The following is a 21,099-nucleotide window of genomic DNA, read 5'->3' as shown; positions in this document are numbered from 1 at the left end:
ACATCACTACTGCGTACAGTGGGGCAAAAAAGTATTTAGTCAGCCACCGATTGTGCAAGTTCCCCCACTTAAAATGATGACAGAGGTCAGTAATTTGCACCAGAGGTACACTTCAACTGTGAGAGACAGAATGTGAAAAAAAAATCCATGAATCCACATGGTAGGATTTGTAAAGAATTTATTGGTAAATCAGGGTGGAAAATAAGTATTTGGTCACCTCAAACATGGAAAATCTCTGGCTCTCACAGACCTGTAACGTCTTCTGTAAGAAGCTTTTCTGTCCCCCACTCGTTACCTGTATGAATGGCACCTGTTTGAACTCATCATCTGTATAAAAGACACCTGTCCACAGCCTCAAACAGTCAGACTCCAAACTCCGCCATGGCCAAGACCAAAGAGCTTTCGAAGGACACCAGGAAAAGTATTGTAGACCTGCACCAGACTGGGAAGAGTGAATCTACAATAGGCAAGCAGCTTGGTGTGAAAAAAAATCAACTGTGGGAGCAATCATCAGAAAATGGAAGACATACAAGACCAGTGATAATCTCCCTCCATCTGGGGCTCCACGCAAGATCTCATCCCGTGGGGTCAAATGATCATGAGAACGGTGAGCAAAGATCCCAGAACCACACGGGGGGACCTGGTGAATGACCTGCAGAGAGCTGGGACCAAAGTAACAAAGGTCACCATCAGTAACACACTACAACGGCAGGGAATCAAATCCCGCAGTGCCAGACGTGTTCCGCTGCTGAAGCCAGTGCATGTCCAGGCCCGTCTGAAGTTTGCCAGAGAGCACATGGATGATACAGCAGAGGATTGGGAGAATGTCATGTGGTCAGATGAAACCAAAGTAGAACTTTTTGGTATAAACTCAACTCGTCGTGTTTGGAGGAAGAAGAATACTGAGTTGCATCCCAAGAACACCATACCTACTGTGAAGCATGGGGGTGGAAACATCATGCTATGGGGCTGTTTTTCTGCCAAGGGGACAGGACGACTGATCCGTGTTAAGGACAGAATGAATGGGGCCATGTATCGTGAGATTTTGAGCCAAAACCTCCTTCCATCAGTGAGAACTTTGAAGATGAAACGAGGCTGGGTCTTCCAACATGACAATGATCCAAAACACACCGCCCGGGCAACAAAGGAGTGGCTCCGTAAGAAGCATTTGAAAGTCCTGGAGTGGCCTAGCCAGTCTCCAGACCTCAACCCCATAGAAAATCTGTGGCGGGAGTTGAAAGTCCGTGTTGCTCGGCGACAGCCCCAAAACATCACTGCTCTCGAGAAGATCTGCATGGAGGAATGGGCCAAAATACCAGCTACTGTGTGTGCAAACCTGGTAAAGACCTATAGTAAACGTTTGACCTCTGTTATTGCCAACAAAGGTTATGTTACAAAGTATTGAGTTGTATTTTTGTTATTGACCAAATACTTATTTTCCACCCTGATTTACGAATAAATTCTTTACAAATCCTACCATGTGGATTCATGGATTTTTTTTTCACATTCTGTCTCTCACAGTTGAAGTGTACCTCTGGTGCAAATTACTGACCTCTGTCATCATTTTAAGTGGGGGAACTTGCACAATCGGTGGCTGACTTATTCTTATTCATAGCCTTTTCCTTTTTTGTTTTCTTTAGGTCACGAGCAGTTGTCCAAGCATTTCACTACATATCGTACTGTGTATGACTGTGTACGTGACAAATAAAATTTGAATTTGATTTGAATTTGACTAAATACTTTTTTGCCCCACTGTATATATGAATGTGAATCGCATCATTGGCTGGACTACGGGATAAGGTGGCATCGTTCTAATCCCATACAGGAGCAGTCAGTCACTGACTAACACTGCAAAACATGATTGTTAAAGTATTCATTTTAATTTCAATTCAGGTTAGATTTTTTCTTTTTTGTGCGCAACGCAGATTTTCTGTGCGCAACGCAGAGACCGTGCCAGCAGTGCGCAATTCCGCACGCGCGCAGCTTAGAGGGAACAATGCCCATCGGCAAGAAATTTACATCAGTCCTTAAAACAGGATTCAAACCTTCCACTTGCAGAGCTGCTAAAACCTGAACCACAAACTTCACCCTGTACTGAAAAAGTCTTCACTGTCACGGCTGCCGAAGCGAGCCGTGTGGAGTTGGAAGAAGGACCCAAGATGCAGGCAGTGGATGAGATACCGGTGGTTTTATTTACAGAGGTGTAGTGGCAAACAAACAGTGGGGCATAACAAATAACTAAAGACACCTAAACTGGGAGAACTAAAAATAACAGACCTGGGAGCATATGACAACGGGATGAGAAGCAGAGAGACGCAGACGAGGAACAGGACACTGTGGAACACAGGGTAACGCAGACTGACACGAAGTAACACAGACGAACCGGCAACAGGCAGGAGAACACACAGGGCTTAAATACACACACCAGTAATCAGGGGATGAGAGACAGGAGGGCAACACAGCTGGGAGAAATCAGAGCTGACGGGACAGGGGAAATGTAAACTGAACACACTCACATCAGACATGAACCTTCAGAATAAAACAGGAAACTAACAGACACAGAGAACCAGACAGGACACTGAACTTGACAGGCAGACTCATGAGCAGACACAATAACACCATGGACAGACAGAGGGAACACAGAGAAGTGGGAGCAGGCAGGCAAAGAACAGAAACCTAACAAATGGCAAAATCACAACAGAATACACACTCGGAATGAACAAAAGCATAAAGAAACACAAAACACTGAGTCCTCAGACTCAGGACCATGACAGTACCCCCCCCCCCCCCCCTCAAGGGCTGGCTCCAGACAGCCCAGCAGAAACACAAAAACAGACAAAAACCAAAACAGAAAACGACCCGACCAGGGCGGGCGGAGGGGGCCCAGGACGGAGGGACAGAGTCCAAAAAGGCCCAGATGGCCAAGTTCAGGGGGCCGACAGCGCAGGAGGCCAAAACAGTACAGTTCCGGGGGCCGACCGTGCGGACGGCAACGGCGGCGCGGGGGCAGGTTCCGGGGGCCGACCGTGCGGACGGCAACGGCGGCGCGGGGGCAGGTCCGGGGGCCGACCGTGAGGATGGCAACGGCGGCGCGGGAGCAGGTCCGGGGGCCGACCGTGCGGACGGCAACGGCGGCGCGGGGGCAGGTCCGGGGGCCGACCGTGCGGACGGCAACGGCGGCGCGAATGCAGGTCTGGGGGCCGGCCACGCGGAGGGCAGTGGCGGCATGTAGGAGGTCGTCCACTCAGAAGGCGGGGGTGGCAACAGAAGTCCGGAGGGCGGCCACGGTGGTGATGATGCCCAACAAGCGGCCTGGCAGATGACTGACGATGTGGAGGTGGTAGTAGGGGACCCGAAGGCTGCGTGGCCCCTGCAGCACCAGGCGAAGCGGAGGTTGGACCAGACGAGGCAGAGGCTGAAGCCGAAGCTGGGCCAGGCGACGCTGAAGCGAATGCGGAGGCTGAACCAGGCGAAGCTGATGCAGAGGCTGGGCCAAACGAAGGTGGGGAAGCTGAAGAGGAGGCCACTGCAGACGAGAATGAAGACACGGAGGCTGGACCAGGCGAGGCTGATGAGGATGAAGACGCGGAGGCTGGACCAGGCGAGGCTGATGAGGATGAAGACGCGGAGGCTGGACCAGGCGAGGCTGGACCAGGCGAGGCTGGACCGGGCGAAGCAGCTGTTGAGGATGCTGAAGCTGGGCCGGGCGAAGCAGCTGATGAGGATGCTGAAGCTGGGCCAGGCGAGGATGATGCTGAAGCTGGGCCAGGCGAAGCAGCTGATGAGGATGCTGAAGCTGGGCCAGGCGAAGCAGCTGATGAGGATGCTGAAGCTGGGCCAGGCGAAGCAGCTGATGAGGATGCTGAAGCTGGGCCAGGCGAGGATGATGCTGAAGCTGGGCCAGGCGAAGCAGCTGGGGAGGATGATGCTGAAGCTGGGCCAGGCGAAGCAGCTGGGGAGGATGATGCTGAAGCTGGGCCAGGCGAAGCAGCCGGGGAGGATGATGCTGAAGCTGGGCCAGGCGAAGCAGCTGGGGAGGATGATGCTGAAGCTGGGCCAGGCGAAGCAGCTGGCGAGGATGATGCTGAAGCTGGGCCAGGCGAAGCAGCTGATGAGGATGCTGAAGCTGGACCAGGCGAGGATGATGCTGAAGCTGGACCAGGCGAGGATGCAGCAGACGAAGGCGCTGCAGCAGGCGGCAGCATGGATGAAACTGCTGCTGCAAGCGTGGATGAGGCTGCTGGTGGAGCAGCTGGTGGCTGGACGGGCTCCTCGGGCCCTCCAGCTGACGAGACAGGAAGCTGGGCGGGCTCCTCGGACCCTCCAGCTGATGAGGCAGGAAGCTGGGCGGGCTCCTCGGCCCCTCCAGCTGACGAGGCAGGAAGCTGGGCGGGCTCCTCGGGCCCTCCAGCGAGAACAGTCTCAGGAACAGTGGGCACAGGGGCCCCTGGAACGCACAGGACAAAACCAGCAGGCGCGGGGACCTCTGGCAGGAACAGATCAGGACCAGCAGGCACACGGGCCTCTGGCAGGCACAGGACAGGACCAGCAGGCACACGGGCCTCTGGCAGGCACAGGACAGGACCAGCAGGCACACGGGCCTCTGGCAAACACATAGCGGCCTGCAGCTGCGCAGAGCATTGACCCTGCTCAGGCAGCGACAGCCGGGTGCAGTCCTCAGCTGGCTTCTTAAACTCCAGGGGTCCAGAGTCTGATGGGGGCTGAAACCCAGCCTCTGGGGAGGCCCTGGAGTGCATCTCAGTCTCAGAACCGGCCAGCCTTTGAGGACTGTTGACATTATTATTAGATTTGTCTCTCTGCTTGGAATGGATGGGCGAGGAACAGTGTCTTTCGGGTAGAATTGACTTGTATTGTTTTACAGGTGGAGCAACTGACACAGGATGCAGGGCTGGTGGCTGCTGAACAGGAGGCTGAACTGAAGGTGACGGACATAATGGTTGTGATGACAACGGTGGTGAAGTTGGAGACTGAGCTTCAGGCCGGGCGGCTAACTGAGCTTCAGGCCGGGCGGCTAACTGAGCTTCAGGCCGGGCGGCTAACTGAGCTTCAGGTTGCAGTTCAAATGAATAAACAGTCCTGGTATTATCAGAGCTGGTGTTAATTGTCTCTGGGATATATGCCACAGTTTTAGCAGACCCTGGGTTAGCTGACACGGGTTTAACAGGTTCAGAAGAAACAGAAGAACAGCCCTTTGCTTTCACTGAAGTCTTAAAAATGCCAACCTGGCAACCACGGTCGGTTACCACGAAGGTAGGTAGGCTTAGCGAATTAGCTCCCACTGACACACCCTGAACAACCCCAGAAGAAAAACTCTCAAAGTTCAAATTGGAGCTGTTATCCTTTTTACTCACCACAGTCGGCCGCTCTGATATCCTGGGGTCCGACTGTGGCGAGGGGCGTCGACGGCGCGAGTGCTGTTTCCCATTTGAAGGCTGGACCGACGGGCCGGGCAGGACGCTCTCCATCGGGTCAGGGAGTGAAGCATGAGTTGCAGGGTGGGTGGTAGCAAGGGGGAGAAGATGAAGCTCGTTCAGAACAAAATTCTGTGTGAGCGGGTGAAGTGAGCTGAGCAACCAGGGGAGACCAGAAAGTAAGCGCTGTAGCCGAACAGCTATGCCTTGTCGGAATTCTCTCCCCTCATGCTCCAGCCATAAGTTAATTAATTTGTCTACTGAGTAAATAATGTCCTCCTGGAGCTCCTTGGGCGGATTGAATGCTGCTGGGTCCATAGTGGACGGTTCGTACTGTCACGGCTGCCGAAGCGAGCCGTGTGGAGTTGGAAGAAGGACCCAAGATGCAGGCAGTGGATGAGATACCGGTGGTTTTATTTACAGAGGTGTAGTGGCAAACAAACAGTGGGGCATAACAAATAACTAAAGACACCTAAACTGGGAGAACTAAAAATAACAGACCTGGGAGCATATGACAACGGGATGAGAAGCAGAGAGACGCAGACGAGGAACAGGACACTGTGGAACACAGGGTAACGCAGACTGACACGAAGTAACACAGACGAACCGGCAACAGGCAGGAGAACACACAGGGCTTAAATACACACACCAGTAATCAGGGGATGAGAGACAGGAGGGCAACACAGCTGGGAGAAATCAGAGCTGACGGGACAGGGGAAATGTAAACTGAACACACTCACATCAGACATGAACCTTCAGAATAAAACAGGAAACTAACAGACACAGAGAACCAGACAGGACACTGAACTTGACAGGCAGACTCATGAGCAGACACAATAACACCATGGACAGACAGAGGGAACACAGAGAAGTGGGAGCAGGCAGGCAAAGAACAGAAACCTAACAAATGGCAAAATCACAACAGAATACACACTCGGAATGAACAAAAGCATAAAGAAACACAAAACACTGAGTCCTCAGACTCAGGACCATGACATTCACTGCAGATCATCACTGAAAACATTCAAACTGACTCATCATGGAGTCGTTTTTCCTTCGAACTACAAACAGGACATTAAATGTGTGTTTTAAGACAAAGTCACGCCCACACTGAAAGAAGGATGTGTGTTTAGCACACGTCCTTAACCAACAGCCTGTTGGTCCAGCTGTGAGTCTGTTACCGTGAACTATGGAGCGGCAGATGTGTGCTGGAACTAAGCTGCACACAGCTGATGTTAGCCAGGAAACATTAGAGACTGCTAAGGTTACCTTCACACGGAGCTTCACACGGAGACGATCAGTCAGCAGAAACGGGTAGTTCAGGAAAGAGAAAGTAAAGTTTGAGCAGGAAGGAAACACCCACAGGGTTGTGTAATGTTACCGTTAGAAACTGTCAGTGCTGCATTCAGGTGCACGTGGGAAACTCCCAAATCTCTGGCAGGTTGTCCAAAGGTGATTTATGTCTCCTGGTTTTCTGGAGGTCAAAACACAAACTGCATGATGTCACTGTGACCACCACAGTGACAGGAAGTGTTTTTATCACAGAAACACTGAAATGATGCTAACGGCTGTCGTTAGGCTCACTGACAGCAGTGCTGATGTGTTCATGTCAAACACTGGCTCAGGTCAGACTCCTTCATCCTTCTCCAGCGTGAAGCCGCCCTCAGACACACAGGAGCTCTGACCTTTGACCTCCTGCTACCTTTTTATAAAAAATTTTTTGTATATTTGAAGCTTCTGATGTGCACGAACATCAGTCCAGCTCCTTTAACTTTGAAGCATCGTGTTGAGTTATTAAAAGCTCTTTGAATTCTGCTTTTATATTTTATGAGCTCCCTGCTCTGTTTGAGCCTCCAGCTAAAATAAAACATCTGAGCTGAGATTAATGTGACGAACACACATTTATGATAACAGTCCCTGTACACTGACACATCAGTGATGTTTGTTTCTGGGTTTGAGGTCAAAGGTCAGCATCATACCTGCATCATGTTATTGTGTTGAACGTGTCACTGCAGAGGTGTCAGTGTGTGTGGAGTTCGTCTTTGCTCCCTGATGTAGGAACGCCTTCGACTTGTTTGAACTGTTTAATCTGAGTTTGTTACTTTTCAGCTGCAGTAACATGTTGATGCTGTGCATCAGCTCAGCTCCACAAATGACCTTTAGACTGAGGTCACTTCCTGTCACTGTCCTGACAGAGTCTTCAAAGGCTGATGACATCACAGCGACGAAGGCCGCCCTGATCCGTCTCTCCAGCAGACAAACATGATGTGTTTTGGGTTTCAGTCACTAAGTGCCACAGTTTCATCATCGCTTTTTAAAGAGGGAACTTCATCTGACACATTTTCACAGCTTTGAAGTGGAAATGACGCTTTGAAGGAAACGCAGAATGGATTTGCCTCCACAAAAGAAACAGCGGCAGACTGAGGATCTTGTTAGAGGAAGAAGATTGGTGAAAAAAGGAGATCTGATGTTAGAAATGAAAGCAAAAGCAGGAGGTGTGTGGACTGTGTGTGTGTTACTGAAATGTTTGAAGTCTGTTTATAAATCCAGTCATGTTTAGTTCAATATATCGATGTGCTGATCATTACCATGTTGTTCTGTAGTTATCATGACAAATTAGAACAATGGACCAATTAGCCTGTGACAAAGGTGTTGCTGAGCGAAGACGTTCGCATCAACGAGTGCAAACTTGTTCTTGGTAAACAGAATAATCTCAACGAGTCAGGGTTGCACATCTAACATCAATGCTTAAACTTAAAGCTACAGTTGAGATGATAAACAGAGATGTTAACATTACTTACATTGTTATAACAGAAGATTTGCATAACATGGATTTATGAGTTCCAGCTGCAGAAAACCGACTGAACCTGCAACTAACAGCAGCGTGCACGAGCGCTTCCTCCTGAGTGTTTGTGTGTGAGCAGCGCCCAACAGAAACTGACGCTTTGTGACTGAGCTTCAGGTTTTATTGTTTACTCAACAAGAATTTATGTGTTTTTCTGTTTAATCAATAATCTATAAAAGCTTAAAGGTAGAAAGAAGGGAAACTTACGGTGCCTTCAAAATCTGCAGAGGAAGAATTGTCTCCACGCTCGTGTTGTGTGGCTTCAAATGCTCTCTGGCTGTGTTTTGTTCTCTCCGCCCATTTCATCGAGGAAACACCAGGAAGATAAAATACCACACATGCACAGGCATGTCGCGTAAAAGCAGCACATAGTGATGAAAAGTTAAGCATGATCAGAAATGCTTATGAATAAGCTTAATAAGGTAGAAATAAGCTTTCAGATGCAGACTGGTTTGACAACCTTGGTTTTCTGTAGATGTGACTGCTCAGATAAATGAAATGAATATCAAAGTGCAATGCAAGGGCCTGAAATGTACAGCACAGTGAAAGTTGCAACTTCTCTCAACTCAATTGGGGGACAATATCCTGACTCACATGCTAACACTGAAGGAGGCCATCAGCTGATCAGCCTCACAGGTTCCACGGTAGAAGCACCGCATGGCGAGTTTTCAAGGCAACTTCAAGACTTGAAAACGTTTGAGAGTGAACCGTCACTACTGAAGCACATGGTTTCTTCTCCTGTAGTGTGGATAATGCACCCAGTGATGTTCACAGGTCTGTCCCACTACCTGAGTTTTACTCTTCCCACACATGAGGAGACATGCTCAGAGCATCCTAGCCCTCTTTGGATCTACCTGCAGACATTCTCAGTGATGAAGTTCAACAAATCCAGATCCTCTCATCTGATGATCCCCTCTCAGGGTTACAACGCAGACATTCAGCCAGATTTCGCTGCACTTGTTCAAGCCCAAGACAGACTGGATTTTTCTCATTAAACCAGTGAGCTGAATGGAAACATCGTAAGCACATGTTTCTTCTTGTATAAAGTTATTTTATATATTCTAAAGAATCTTTAACATACTGCAGATTTGTGAAGATTAATAAGTTAAAATAAAACAGTGATGTAATGATTTTTTAAAGTTGTTTATTACTTTTAAAGGATTATTTTAATGTCAACCTACATAACAATTCATACATTTACATAAATATCTACAGAATATTCTTAAACTTCTGATTACCAGTAGGAGAGAAATGGGAGAAATTTAATATTTAGCCACATTAAGTTAAAGTTATCAGCGGTTCGCCCCTACAACACTATTCAGATTTTTGATGTGGCCACCTATAGAAATTAATTGCCCAGCCCTGGCCAAGAGAAAGGTCTGAAAATGTCACGGTTTGCGGGGGCAAGCCGTGTGGAATATATATAGGACCAAAAGGCGGCAGCTCTGGTGCAGGTGAGTGTTTATTAACAACAAAAATGCAAACAACAAAGGCGCTAGGAACATGAAACTGAAACCTAAACTGGGTAAACTAACAACACAAACCAAGAATGACGGTGCAGGGAGGTCCGGGGAAATACATACAGGGAGACCGAGGGGAAACAACACAGACGAACCAGCAACTACTATGACAGAAGACACAACTTAAATACACTCAGAGAACACAGGGGGATTACATACAGGTGGGGACACAGCTGGGAGTAATTAACATGACGAGACTAGGGAGGCAAACTGAAAACACTCACATAAGACACAGACCTTCACAATAAAACAGGAACTTACACATGAAAGGACACAAACTAAGAAACGCGGACTAGATACAGGAACACACGGGCAGAACAGAGTAAACACTAACCAGAGGAAGAACAGAACCAAAATCGCGAAGAGAAAACACAAAACGCTGGGTCAAAAGGACCCAGGATCATGACAGTACCCCCCCCCCTCAAAGGCTGGCTCCAGACAGCCCAACAAGAAACAAAACAGCCAGAAAAAACAGAAAACAACCCGACCAGGGCGGGCGGCGGGGGCCCAGGAAGGAGGGCTCGAAGCAAAACAAAACCGGAGCACCAGAAGGCCAAAAGACAAAAACAAAAAACGAGCCCAAAACCAAAAGAAACGAAGCACACCAAAACACAGGAAAAAAAAACAGAGTCCAAAACAGAAGAGTTCAGGGGGCCGACAGCACAGGAGTCCAAAACAGTTCGGGGGGCCGGCCAGGGGGCCGACAGCACAGGAGTCCAAAACAGTTCGGGGGGCCGACCGTGCGGACGGCAACGGCGGCGACGTGGATACAGTTCGGGAGGCCGGCCGTGCGGACGGCAACGGCGGCCACTCAGGCGATGGCGGTCCGGGGGCCGGCCGTGCGGAAGGCAGCGGCGGCCACTCAGGCGATGGCGGTCCGGGGGCCGGCCGTGCGGAAGGCAGCGGCGGCCACTCAGGCGATGGCGGTCCGGGGGCCGGCCGTGCGGAAGGCAACGGCGGCCACTCAGGCGATGGCGATCAGGGGGCTGGCCGCGCGGAAGGCAGCGGCGGCGCCCAAGTGTCAGGCGCACCGGCCGAGGCTTGGAGGGCACAGGACCAGGCGACGCTGAAGCAGAGGCAGGACCAGGCGTAACAGAAGCACAGGCAGAGGCCGGACCAGGCGTAACAGAAGCACAGGCAGAGGCCGGACCAGACGAGGACGAAGACGAAGACTCGGATGAGGCCGGACCAGACGAGGACGAAGACGAAGACTCAGATGAGGCCGGACCAGACGAGGACGAAGACGAAGACTCGGATGAGGCCGGACCAGACGAGGCTGCAGCTGGCGATGAGGCTGCAGCTGGCGATGAGGCTGCAGCTGGCGATGAGGCTGCAGCTGGCGATGAGGCTGCAGCTGGCGATGAGGCTGCAGCTGGCGATGAGGCTGCAGCTGGCGATGGCTCTGAGGCTGCAGCTGGCGATGGCTCTGAGGCTGCAGCTGACGAAGGCTCTGAGGCTGCAGCTGACGAAGGCTCTGAGGCTGCAGCTGACGAAGGCTCTGAGGCTGCAGTAGACGAAGCACAGGCTGGAGCTGCAGCTGACGAAGGCTCTGAGGCTGCAGCAGACGAAGCACAGGCTGGAGCTGCAGCTGACGAAGCACAGGCTGGAGCTGCAGCTGACGAAGCACAGGCTGGAGCTGCAGCTGACGAAGCACAGGCTGGAGCTGGCGTAGCAGATGGTGGCTGGATGGGCTCCTCGGGCCCTCCAGCTGATGTGGCATGGTGCTGGTGCGGTTCTCCTGAACCCCCAGCTGATGAGGAAGGTTGCTGAACGGGCCCCTCGGACCCTCCAGCGGAGACAGGAGGCTGAACGGGCCCCTCGGACCCTCCAGCCGACGAGGCATGAGGCTGGTGTGGTTCTCCGGAACCACCAGCTGACGAGGAAGGCTGCTGGACGGGCTCCTCGGGCCCCCCAGCTGAAACAGGAGACAAAGGCCGGAGCGGTCCCTCGGACCCTCCAGTGGAAACAGGAAACAAAGGCCGGAGCGGTCCGTCGGACCCTCCAGCGGAGACAAGAGACGAAGGCCGGAGCGGTCCCTCGGGTGGCTGCTTAAACTCCAGGGGTCCAGAATCAGCTGAGGACTGGGACCTAGCCTCTGGGGAAGCCCTGGAGCGGCAAACTGTGCCAAAGGCGGCTGAACTACAAAAAGCACCTTGAGGTAAAATTATACTTTCTCCCTGCATGGAGTGAGTATGTGAGACCACTATTACTGGAGCCAGAGTTACGGGTAGCGGGGGCACTGGAGCTACTGGGGCCTGCGCTACAGGCGGCACTGGAGCTACTGGGGCCTGCGCTACAGGCGGCACTGGAGCTACTGGGGCCTGCGCTACAGGCGGCACTGGAGCTACTGGGGCCTGCGCTACAGGCGGCACTGGAGCTACTGGGGCCTGCGCTACAGGCGGCACTGGAGACTGAGCTGAGGGTGGCACTGGAGACTGAGCTGAGGGTGGCACTGGAGACTGAGCTGAGGGTGGCACTGGAGACTGAGTTGAGGGTGGCACTGGAGACTGAGCTGAGGGTGGCACTGGAGACTGAGCTGAGGGTGGCACTGGAGACTGAGCTGAGGGTGGCACTGGCTGCGGGGGAGCTAACTGGGCTGAGAGTGGCTGCGCGGGAGCTAACTGGGCTGAGAGTGGCTGCGGGGGAGGTGATATGCTGTTCACAAAGTCATCTGCCGCACAGAACACCGCCCCTGAATGAACAGTCATACAGTCCGCAAATGGAAAACAGTCCTCACTCACCACAGCCGGCGAATTAGAAGTCCGAACGTCCAGCTGTGGGGTGGCGCGCTTGCGGCGCGATCGGCGTCTCCTCCCCGCAGACGGCTCCGACGGGCCGGGCAAGATCACATCCGGCGAGTCGGGCAGCGAGGCAGGAGTGGCTGAGAGAAGGTGCGGTGTGAGCCGGAGAAAAGCCTGCATGGTCGGAGGAAGCGAGTCCAATAGCCATGGCAGGCCGGAAAAGAGCCGTTGCAGCCGGTCTTCTGCTGCGCGGCGAAGCTCTTCCGGGGGATGTTCCAGCCATAGGCTGAGAAGGATCTCCACATTGTATGTGATGTCGTCCTGGAGCTCCTCGGACGGATTTACTGCCGCTGGGTCCATGGTGGCTGGTTCGTTCTGTCACGGTTTGCGGGGGCAAGCCGTGTGGAATATATATAGGACCAAAAGGCGGCAGCTCTGGTGCAGGTGAGTGTTTATTAACAACAAAAATGCAAACAACAAAGGCGCTAGGAACATGAAACTGAAACCTAAACTGGGTAAACTAACAACACAAACCAAGAATGACGGTGCAGGGAGGTCCGGGGAAATACATACAGGGAGACCGAGGGGAAACAACACAGACGAACCAGCAACTACTATGACAGAAGACACAACTTAAATACACTCAGAGAACACAGGGGGATTACATACAGGTGGGGACACAGCTGGGAGTAATTAACATGACGAGACTAGGGAGGCAAACTGAAAACACTCACATAAGACACAGACCTTCACAATAAAACAGGAACTTACACATGAAAGGACACAAACTAAGAAACGCGGACTAGATACAGGAACACACGGGCAGAACAGAGTAAACACTAACCAGAGGAAGAACAGAACCAAAATCGCGAAGAGAAAACACAAAACGCTGGGTCAAAAGGACCCAGGATCATGACAGAAAAGCTTAAAATCATTATTTTGAAGCTTTCTAAAGTTTGTTTATATTTGGTACTATTATTGTTATTATTATTATTATTATTATTATTATTAGACATGCTTTTTATGCCAATGCAGACCAAGATCCGAGGTGTCATTCACTTAATTACAAGCTGGCATGGCTCTGGTGTCGGCGATCAGGGATCTACTATTCTCTTCTACCTGAGGAGCGACCCGCCTATGGTTGGCTACTTCCAAACACAATCCTGAACTTCTCACCTGCAACTCCTGTCAGTGAGATCTTCAACTCACACCTCCGGCAGAGCTTCAACAGTATTCCGAGGAAGACTGGGGACATTGAGTCCGAATGGACCACGTTCAGTATCTCCATTGCTGAAGCTGCTGCATTGAGCAAGGTGGTTGGTGCCTGTCATGGTTGAAACCATTGAACCAAATGGTGGACACCAGAGGTGAGGGGAGCCACCAAGCTGAAGAAGGAGTCCTATCGGGCTTAGTTAGCCTGTGGGACTTCGGAGGCAACTGATAGGTACCGACAGGCCAAGCGGAACGTGGCGCGGGCAGTGGCTGAAGCAAAAACTTGTTTGTGGGAGGTGTTCGGAGAGGACATGGAAAAAGACTTTCGGACTGAAGAGATTCTGGCAAACCGTCAGGCGACTCAGGAGGGGAAAGCAGTGCTCTACCTGCACTGTGTATAGTGCGATTGGAGCGCTGCTGACTTCGACAGAGAAAATTGTTGGCCGGTAGAAGGAATACTTCGAGGACCTCCTCAATCCCACTGGCACATCTTTCGTGGAGGAAGCAGAGTCTGATGACGAAGGGGATGACCCGCCAGTCTCTGGGGGCGAGGTCACTGAGGCAGTTAAACAACTCCTTGGTGGCAGAGCCCCTGGGGTGGATGAGGCTCGCCCCGAGATCCTGAAGGCTCTGGATGTTGTAGGGCTGTCTTGGTTGACACGCCTCTGCAATGTTGCGTGGCGATCAGGGGCAGTACACCTGGACTGGCAGACCGGGGTGGTGGTTCCTATCTTTAAGAAAGGGGACCGGAGGGTGTGTTCCAACTACAGGGGGATCGCACTCCTCAGCCTCCCTGTGAAAGTCTATGCCAGGGTGCTGGAAAGGAGAGTCCGTCCACTAGTCGAACCTCAGATACATGAGGAACAACGTGGTTTTTGTCCTGGTCGTGGAACACTGGACCAGCTCTTTATCCTCTCGAGGATACTCGAGGGCGCATGGGCATTTGCCCAACCAGTCTACATGTGTTTTGTGGACTTGGAGAAAGCATTTGACCGTATCCTTCAGGGGGTCCTATGGGGGGTGCTTCGGAAGTATGGGGTGTCTGGCCCATTGATACGGGCCATTCAGTCCTTATACGACCGTTGCAAGAGCTTGGTCTGCATAGCCGGCAATAAGTTGGACTCGTTCTTGGTGGGTGATGGGCGCCGCCAGGGCTGCCCTTTGTTACTGATTCTGTTCATAATTTTATGGAGCACGGTAACTAGTTATTATGCTAAAATCAGGAAGGCATTAATCGTTACTGGGATTTAGATTCGTGTTGCGTTCGACTTACCTCGGAACACGGACCTGGGAATAATGTCACACTCCAGGAAACGGCGTTCTGGTTAGCCTCGTCAGAGAAATCGGGATTCCAATATGGCAATGCCCTCGAAAACAGTTGCTATGCTAGCCCTCTACAAAAACAAATTACTACTAAACACATATGCAGCCATAGCTGGACCCGGTGGGCCGATGATGATTTTTCGTTTTGATGTGCGAATGTTTGTTTTTTTTGTTTTTTTCCGTAACAGTATAAACAATGAAAGGTGGTGGATTGGCCAGATGCTGGCAGATGTGTAAAAATAACTCAATTGTTTGGTGGTGGCTGTTGCGCAGCTTCCACAGATTCAGTAACATTAGCAAGTGGTGGAGGCCAGCAGGTGGATGAGGGAAATGGGAGGCAGGAGGAGCAGAGACCCGAGGCGGCCGCCGGTCCGAGTGTCAGGTGAACTGAACTTCAGGTAAGAAGTTATGACCTGCAGTCTCTCTGGGTCAGATATGAACCAAGTTTAGGTGGAGTTTATTTTCGCTGTGCTGACTTTTTACCGTCAGTTACAATAACTCGTACTGTGTGCTAGCTAGCATGATGGAGTTTCTATACAGCTGGGTGGGTGCTATGATGTTGCTGATAGTGAACTTTATTTTATTCATAAGGTTAGTTCGTAGAGTTGCCAACCGTCCCGTAAAAATTCGGAATCGTCCCGAATTCAGAGAAAATATTACGCGTTTCGTATTGAGCTGAAAAGAACAGTTTGTCGCGAACTTCAGCTACAATGAAAAAGACACAAAGCTGGATTTATTCTGCATCTTTACGCTGCACAGCTGCCTCTTCTTCTCTCATACTCCCCCCTCCGTCTCCTGTTGCTACTTCAATCATGAAACTGATCAATGATCAGCTGATCGGCTTTTCTCTCTTGTTTGTTTATCGAAAGAAAGAGGAAACCAGCAGATGTTGCGCTAAACAACAGCAGCACGTTTAAGCTTGATCAGCTGTTGTTAGAATTTATTTAATATTAATTTCTAGTATCAGCTGATGTTTGCTGGAGCCACAGCAGTAAACCTGCTGGTCATGATGTCGGTTTGGATATGTGGTGAGAGGGAAACATGAAGATGAAACCAGGAGATGTCCTTACTGAATCATCAGATCTGTGATGGAGAAACAGGTTTACCTTTTAGTTAACATGAATGAGTTGAAGGGAAGTTATGAACTGTTTCTGAGAGACAAATAACCCCAGGATCCTTTTCTAAGTAGCTGACAGCTGGTAACTGTGCAGGGGCGGGTCTAGCAAAGTTTTGTCGGGGGGCAGGTAGAGCATTAACAGGGAAAGGGGGGCACAAGGAAATACTTTTCTTTCTTATTCTCATTTAAAATGTCTCGCTTTTAATAAATAATTATCTGAAGCTTACAACATATGATTGATAGATTGATACATATATACCAACAGAACCGTGTACATCACTGCCACAACAGCGTTTGTTTTCATTCAAAGGCTTTATGATTTTTCCTATAATGGCGGCCAGCCTCTAGTCAAAATGCCCGGGCCGATTTTTTTTGTTTTTGGAAGTAGTTTTTAGTTTGTTTTTAGTTTTAGCTATTTTAGGGGGATATCTGTGTGTGCAGGTGACTATTACTGTGCATAATTATTAGGCAACTTAACAAAAAACAAATATATACCCATTTCAATTATTTATTTTTACCAGTGACACCAATATAACATCTCCACATTCACAAATATACATTTCTGACATTCAAAAACAAAACAAAAACAAATCAGCGACCAATATAGCCACCTTTCTTTGCAAGGACACTCAAAAGCCTGCCATCCATGGATTCTGTCAGTGTTTTGATCTGTTCACCATCAACATTGCGTGCAGCAGCAACCACAGCCTCCCAGACACTGTTCAGAGAGGTGTACTGTTTTCCCTCCTTGTAAATCTCACATTTGATGATGGACCACAGGTTCTCAATGGGGTTCAGATCAGGTGAACAAGGAGGCCATGTCATTAGTTTTTCTTCTTTTATACCCTTTCTTGCCAGCCACGCTGTGGAGTACTTGGACGCGTGTGATGGAGCATTGTCCTGCATGAAAATCATGTTTTTCTTGAAGGATGCAGACTTCTTCCTGTACCACTGCTTGAAGAAGGTGTCTTCCAGAAACTGGCAGTAGGACTGGGAGTTGAGCTTGACTCCATCCTCAACCCAAAAAGGCCCCACAAGCTCATCTTTGATGATACCAGCCCAAACCAGTACTCCACCTCCACCTTGCTGGCGTCTGAGTCGGACTGGAGCTCTCTGCCCTTTACCAATCCAGCCACGGGCCCATCCATCTGGCCCATCAAGACTCACTCTCATTTCATCAGTCCATAAAACCTTAGAAAAACCAGTCTTGAGATATTTCTTGGCCCAGTCTTGACATTTCAGCTTGTGTGTCTTGTTCAGTGGTGGTCGTCTTTCAGCCTTTCTTACCTTGGCCATGTCTCTGAGTATTGCACACCTTGTGCTTTTGGGCACTCCAGTGATGTTGCAGCTCTGAAATATGGCCAAACTGGTGGCAAGTGGCATCTTGGCAGCTGCACGCTTGACTTTTCTCAGTTCATGGGCAGTTATTTTGCGCCTTGGTTTTTCCACACGCTTCTTGCGACCCTGTTGACTATTTTCAATGAAACGCTTGATTGTTCGATGATCACGCTTCAGAAGCTTTGCAATTTTGAGACTGCTGCATCCCTCTGCAAGATATCTCACTATTTTTGACTTTTCTGAGCCTGTCAAGTCCTTCTTTTGACCCATTTTGCCAAAGGGAAGGAAGTTGCCTAATAATTATGCACACCTGATATAGGGTGTTGATGTCATTAGACCACACCCCTTCTCATTACAGAGATGCACATCACCTAATATGCTTAATTGGTAGTAGGCTTTCGAGCCTATACAGCTTGGAGTAAGACAACATGCATGAAGAGGATGATGTGGACAAAATACTCATTTGCCTAATAATTCTGCACTCCCTGTAGTTACTTTGAAAGTAACGGGTAACTTGAAGTAACTGAGTTACTTTTGATAGAAATAACTAGTAATGTGACTAAGTTATTAATTTAAAGTAACTTACCCAACACTGATGATGATGTTGGAATCAGGACTGGTTGTAAGAGCATCTGTGTTAAATGTAGAAGTTCACTCTGACGCCTCTGCCTTTCTAAATGGAGGGACAGTAACTGTGTGTGTATATGTAAAAATGTAAAATCTGCAGATAGTCAGAATAACAGCAACAGCATTTTGTCTCTATCAGCCATTGTAGAAATTCATCTCATGTAAACAATAATGTGGCGATGTAAGGAAGAGGACTCCCTTACTATATTTATTTATATTATCTGTATAGCACTTTAGAGCACACCTTTCACTTTATTAAAAGCACCTTATCAAGCACTTTATTTAGCATTGCACTTTAAGCATGGATTTGCACACAAGAAGGTTAAATATTTATTGACTATTTATTGGGAATTTTAAAATCACTTGGTAGCCTTATTTCAGATCCTGCACAGCTGCTCCTCATCAAGGAATGTGGTGGTTGTCTGTCAGGAGAGAAGAATGGTGATTGAGATAGTTATTAAGGTTTACCAGTAAGGAAAACTAATGCAAGTGTGTGTGGAAAAAAAAAAAAAAAGAAAGAAATCTAGGGATAAAAGTGGTGCAAATGAGTGTAAGATAATGATTACTCACCTTTCTTGCCTGTGTCCTCTTCAAGGTGTTTGGGCAAATGTTTCCCTGGGGGTCCAGACACCATTTAAAGGTTCCGGGAGAGGCCATTGGTAAAGAGAGTGTGGTGAATCTTTTTGTGCTTGGGTTTCTGGGTTTTTATAATATTGGGTTTGGTGTAACATTAAAGTGTGAAATATTTATTAATATGTAAATGTGAAAATGTATTTATTTATTCTAATTAATATATTGTATACTGTGGTGGAAGGTTGGGATTTAAGAATTTACCTGAGAGTGGAATAATGGTTAAGTCTGTGACAGCTGAACATATTTAAGGCTGCCAGTTGTCATTAGAGGATGGATTTTTTGTGCTGTGAAGAAGCTCGACAAATTAATTGTTGTAAGGAGAGCTGTATAGTAGTGATGGGCAGATGAAGCCCCATGAAGCACTGAAGCTTTTCATCCAATTGGTTCACCCCAACGCGAAGCTTCATGAAGCTTCATTTGCTCTAGCAGGACACCTACTGGACGTAAAAATAATAGCTGGCATGAATTTGAAGAGTGTGGCATTTTGCACACAGCCTGTAAATGTCAACAACAAAAGGAGTGTGTAAAACATGTATATTGTAGTGATGGCAGTATACTGTGTATATTTATAGTGGCAGTATGGGAAATGATTATTTGGAAATGCTTGAAATGGAAATGATCATTTACTGTGAGGTGAGGTGTGGTTGGGGTGTGGACAGTGGTTGTGCTTTTGTAACGTTGAGGTATGGACAGCTACACACTGAGGCGTCAGTCCTGCCTGTTCACATTTTATTCTGTAAAAACTAAATTTTCACTGCTTTTATGACCTTTTTAGTGGGGAGAACATAGCTAGGATTTAATGATTTAACAAATCTTTTGAATCCTTTGTCCTCCACAATGCTAAATGGCTGGGAGTCCTCAATCACCATGCTGACCAGGTCTTCATCTATTTGAGATTGTTCTCCTGAGGAAAGACAATAAAGATAAAGCACAAATATAAATATCACATACGTAACTTATTACAGCTGTATAATATTGTTATATCATTTAGTAACATTACTGCATGCTATATTATCATTGCATTTGATGGCTCACCTGGTCTTGCTCCACAATCGGTGTCCCCCTTATTCTCATGCAAAGCTCTGTAGTGCCTAAGCATGGATGAGGTGTTGTTGTTATATCCCAGCTCCCTGGCACATAGAAAACACTTCACCTTGTACAAAAGTAAAGACAGCTCAACATAAATTGTATTGCACCATCAGTATTATGAAAATACATCTTCTGTAGAAATTTACATACCTTGTTGGGAGGAATAAGATCAAAATGTTCCCACACAGGGGAGGACATCCTCCTCTTCTTAGCTGCCTCCATTCTCTCCTGACTTTCTCTCCTCACTCTCATAAACCTCCAAACTGTCTCCAAACTCTCACTAACCGCAACTCTCCATCAAACACCCACATTTTGAATGAAGTCTGAGGGGTTTATATCGCTGTCATATCTCGCGGCAAAGTTCGAACCACTTCATGAACCAGTCACGTGGTACAGCCGGGCAGCGAGGCTTCGGACGTCATCATTTTCAGCTCCTCCCATAAATGAAGCAAGCCTCGATACGCGCTTCGCGGAAACGCCCCCTCCATTACTCGACACACGCTCCGAAGCCTCGATACAGAACGTCCCATCACTACTGTATAGCAAATAAATAATTTGTTCCACTACACTTGCCTCGGTCCATCTCACTGTGTTTCCAGCCGCTAAGGGCCGCCCTGTTACAGGCGAACAGCGTGACGTCAAAAAAGGCACACACCTTTGATGTTGCGTGGCGAACTCCATATTCCTTTTCCACACAAAAACACAAAAAACGGGTTTTCAAAAATCTCCACCCTGGCAGGAGTTTTTAACAATCTCAATTTTCGGTGATTATGTGTGGACAAAAGGCCTAAATGCATAGAAAAACTGCGTTTTCAAAAATACCTGTGTAGTTGTGGATGTGCCAGGGGGGATTTTCTTGTAAAACAAAGGGGGGTCTAGCAAAAAAAATTTGGGAACCACTGGATTAACTTACTTAGACTTAGATCCTCTCGCGCTGATCGGCGCATTGGGCGACAAGTGGACGCCATCAAACCCGGTCCATCGCAGCAGTTGTTGCTTCATCACATGACAGTTCGACCGAGCGTAAATCTTCAAGGAAAGTGACTGTGAAGGTTCTCAGTCATCCAGGTCATCGTAGTCTAAGGAGCTTGGAAAGAAAAACGTTTGGACTTCTTTAAGTTGCTTGAAGATGTTTCACCTCTCATCCGAGAAGCTTCTTCAATTCTAAGGTCAAATGGTGGAGAGTCCCAGATATAAACCTAGTGGGAGTGTCCCCCCACAG

At 48.8% G+C, this 21,099-nt stretch overlaps 1 protein-coding gene across 2 annotated transcripts in view; it reads right to left on the bottom strand.

The window, feature by feature from the left end:
- LOC146631304 (NLR family CARD domain-containing protein 3-like) overlaps nucleotides 1–21,099 on the bottom strand; it is a 54,167-nt gene that overhangs the window by 13,970 nt on the left and 19,098 nt on the right. The window contains exon 1 of one of the 2 annotated variants that reach the window (XM_085355252.1): nucleotides 6,702–6,747. The exons of the other annotated variant lie outside the window; for it this stretch is intronic. The gene's annotated coding sequence lies outside the window, so the exon portion shown is untranslated. Of the gene's footprint in view, nucleotides 1–6,701; nucleotides 6,748–21,099 lie in introns of those variants that run through there. 2 annotated transcript variants of the gene reach the window in all.

This window comes from Diplotaxodon limnothrissa, linkage group LG6, assembly GCF_057381915.1.
Source record: "Diplotaxodon limnothrissa isolate DT_005_m linkage group LG6, D_limnothrissa_male_GT1.1, whole genome shotgun sequence".
NCBI lineage: Eukaryota > Metazoa > Chordata > Actinopteri > Cichliformes > Cichlidae > Diplotaxodon > Diplotaxodon limnothrissa.
Note: the sequence above shows the minus strand (reverse complement) of the source record. Positions and strands in the feature narration are given on the sequence as shown.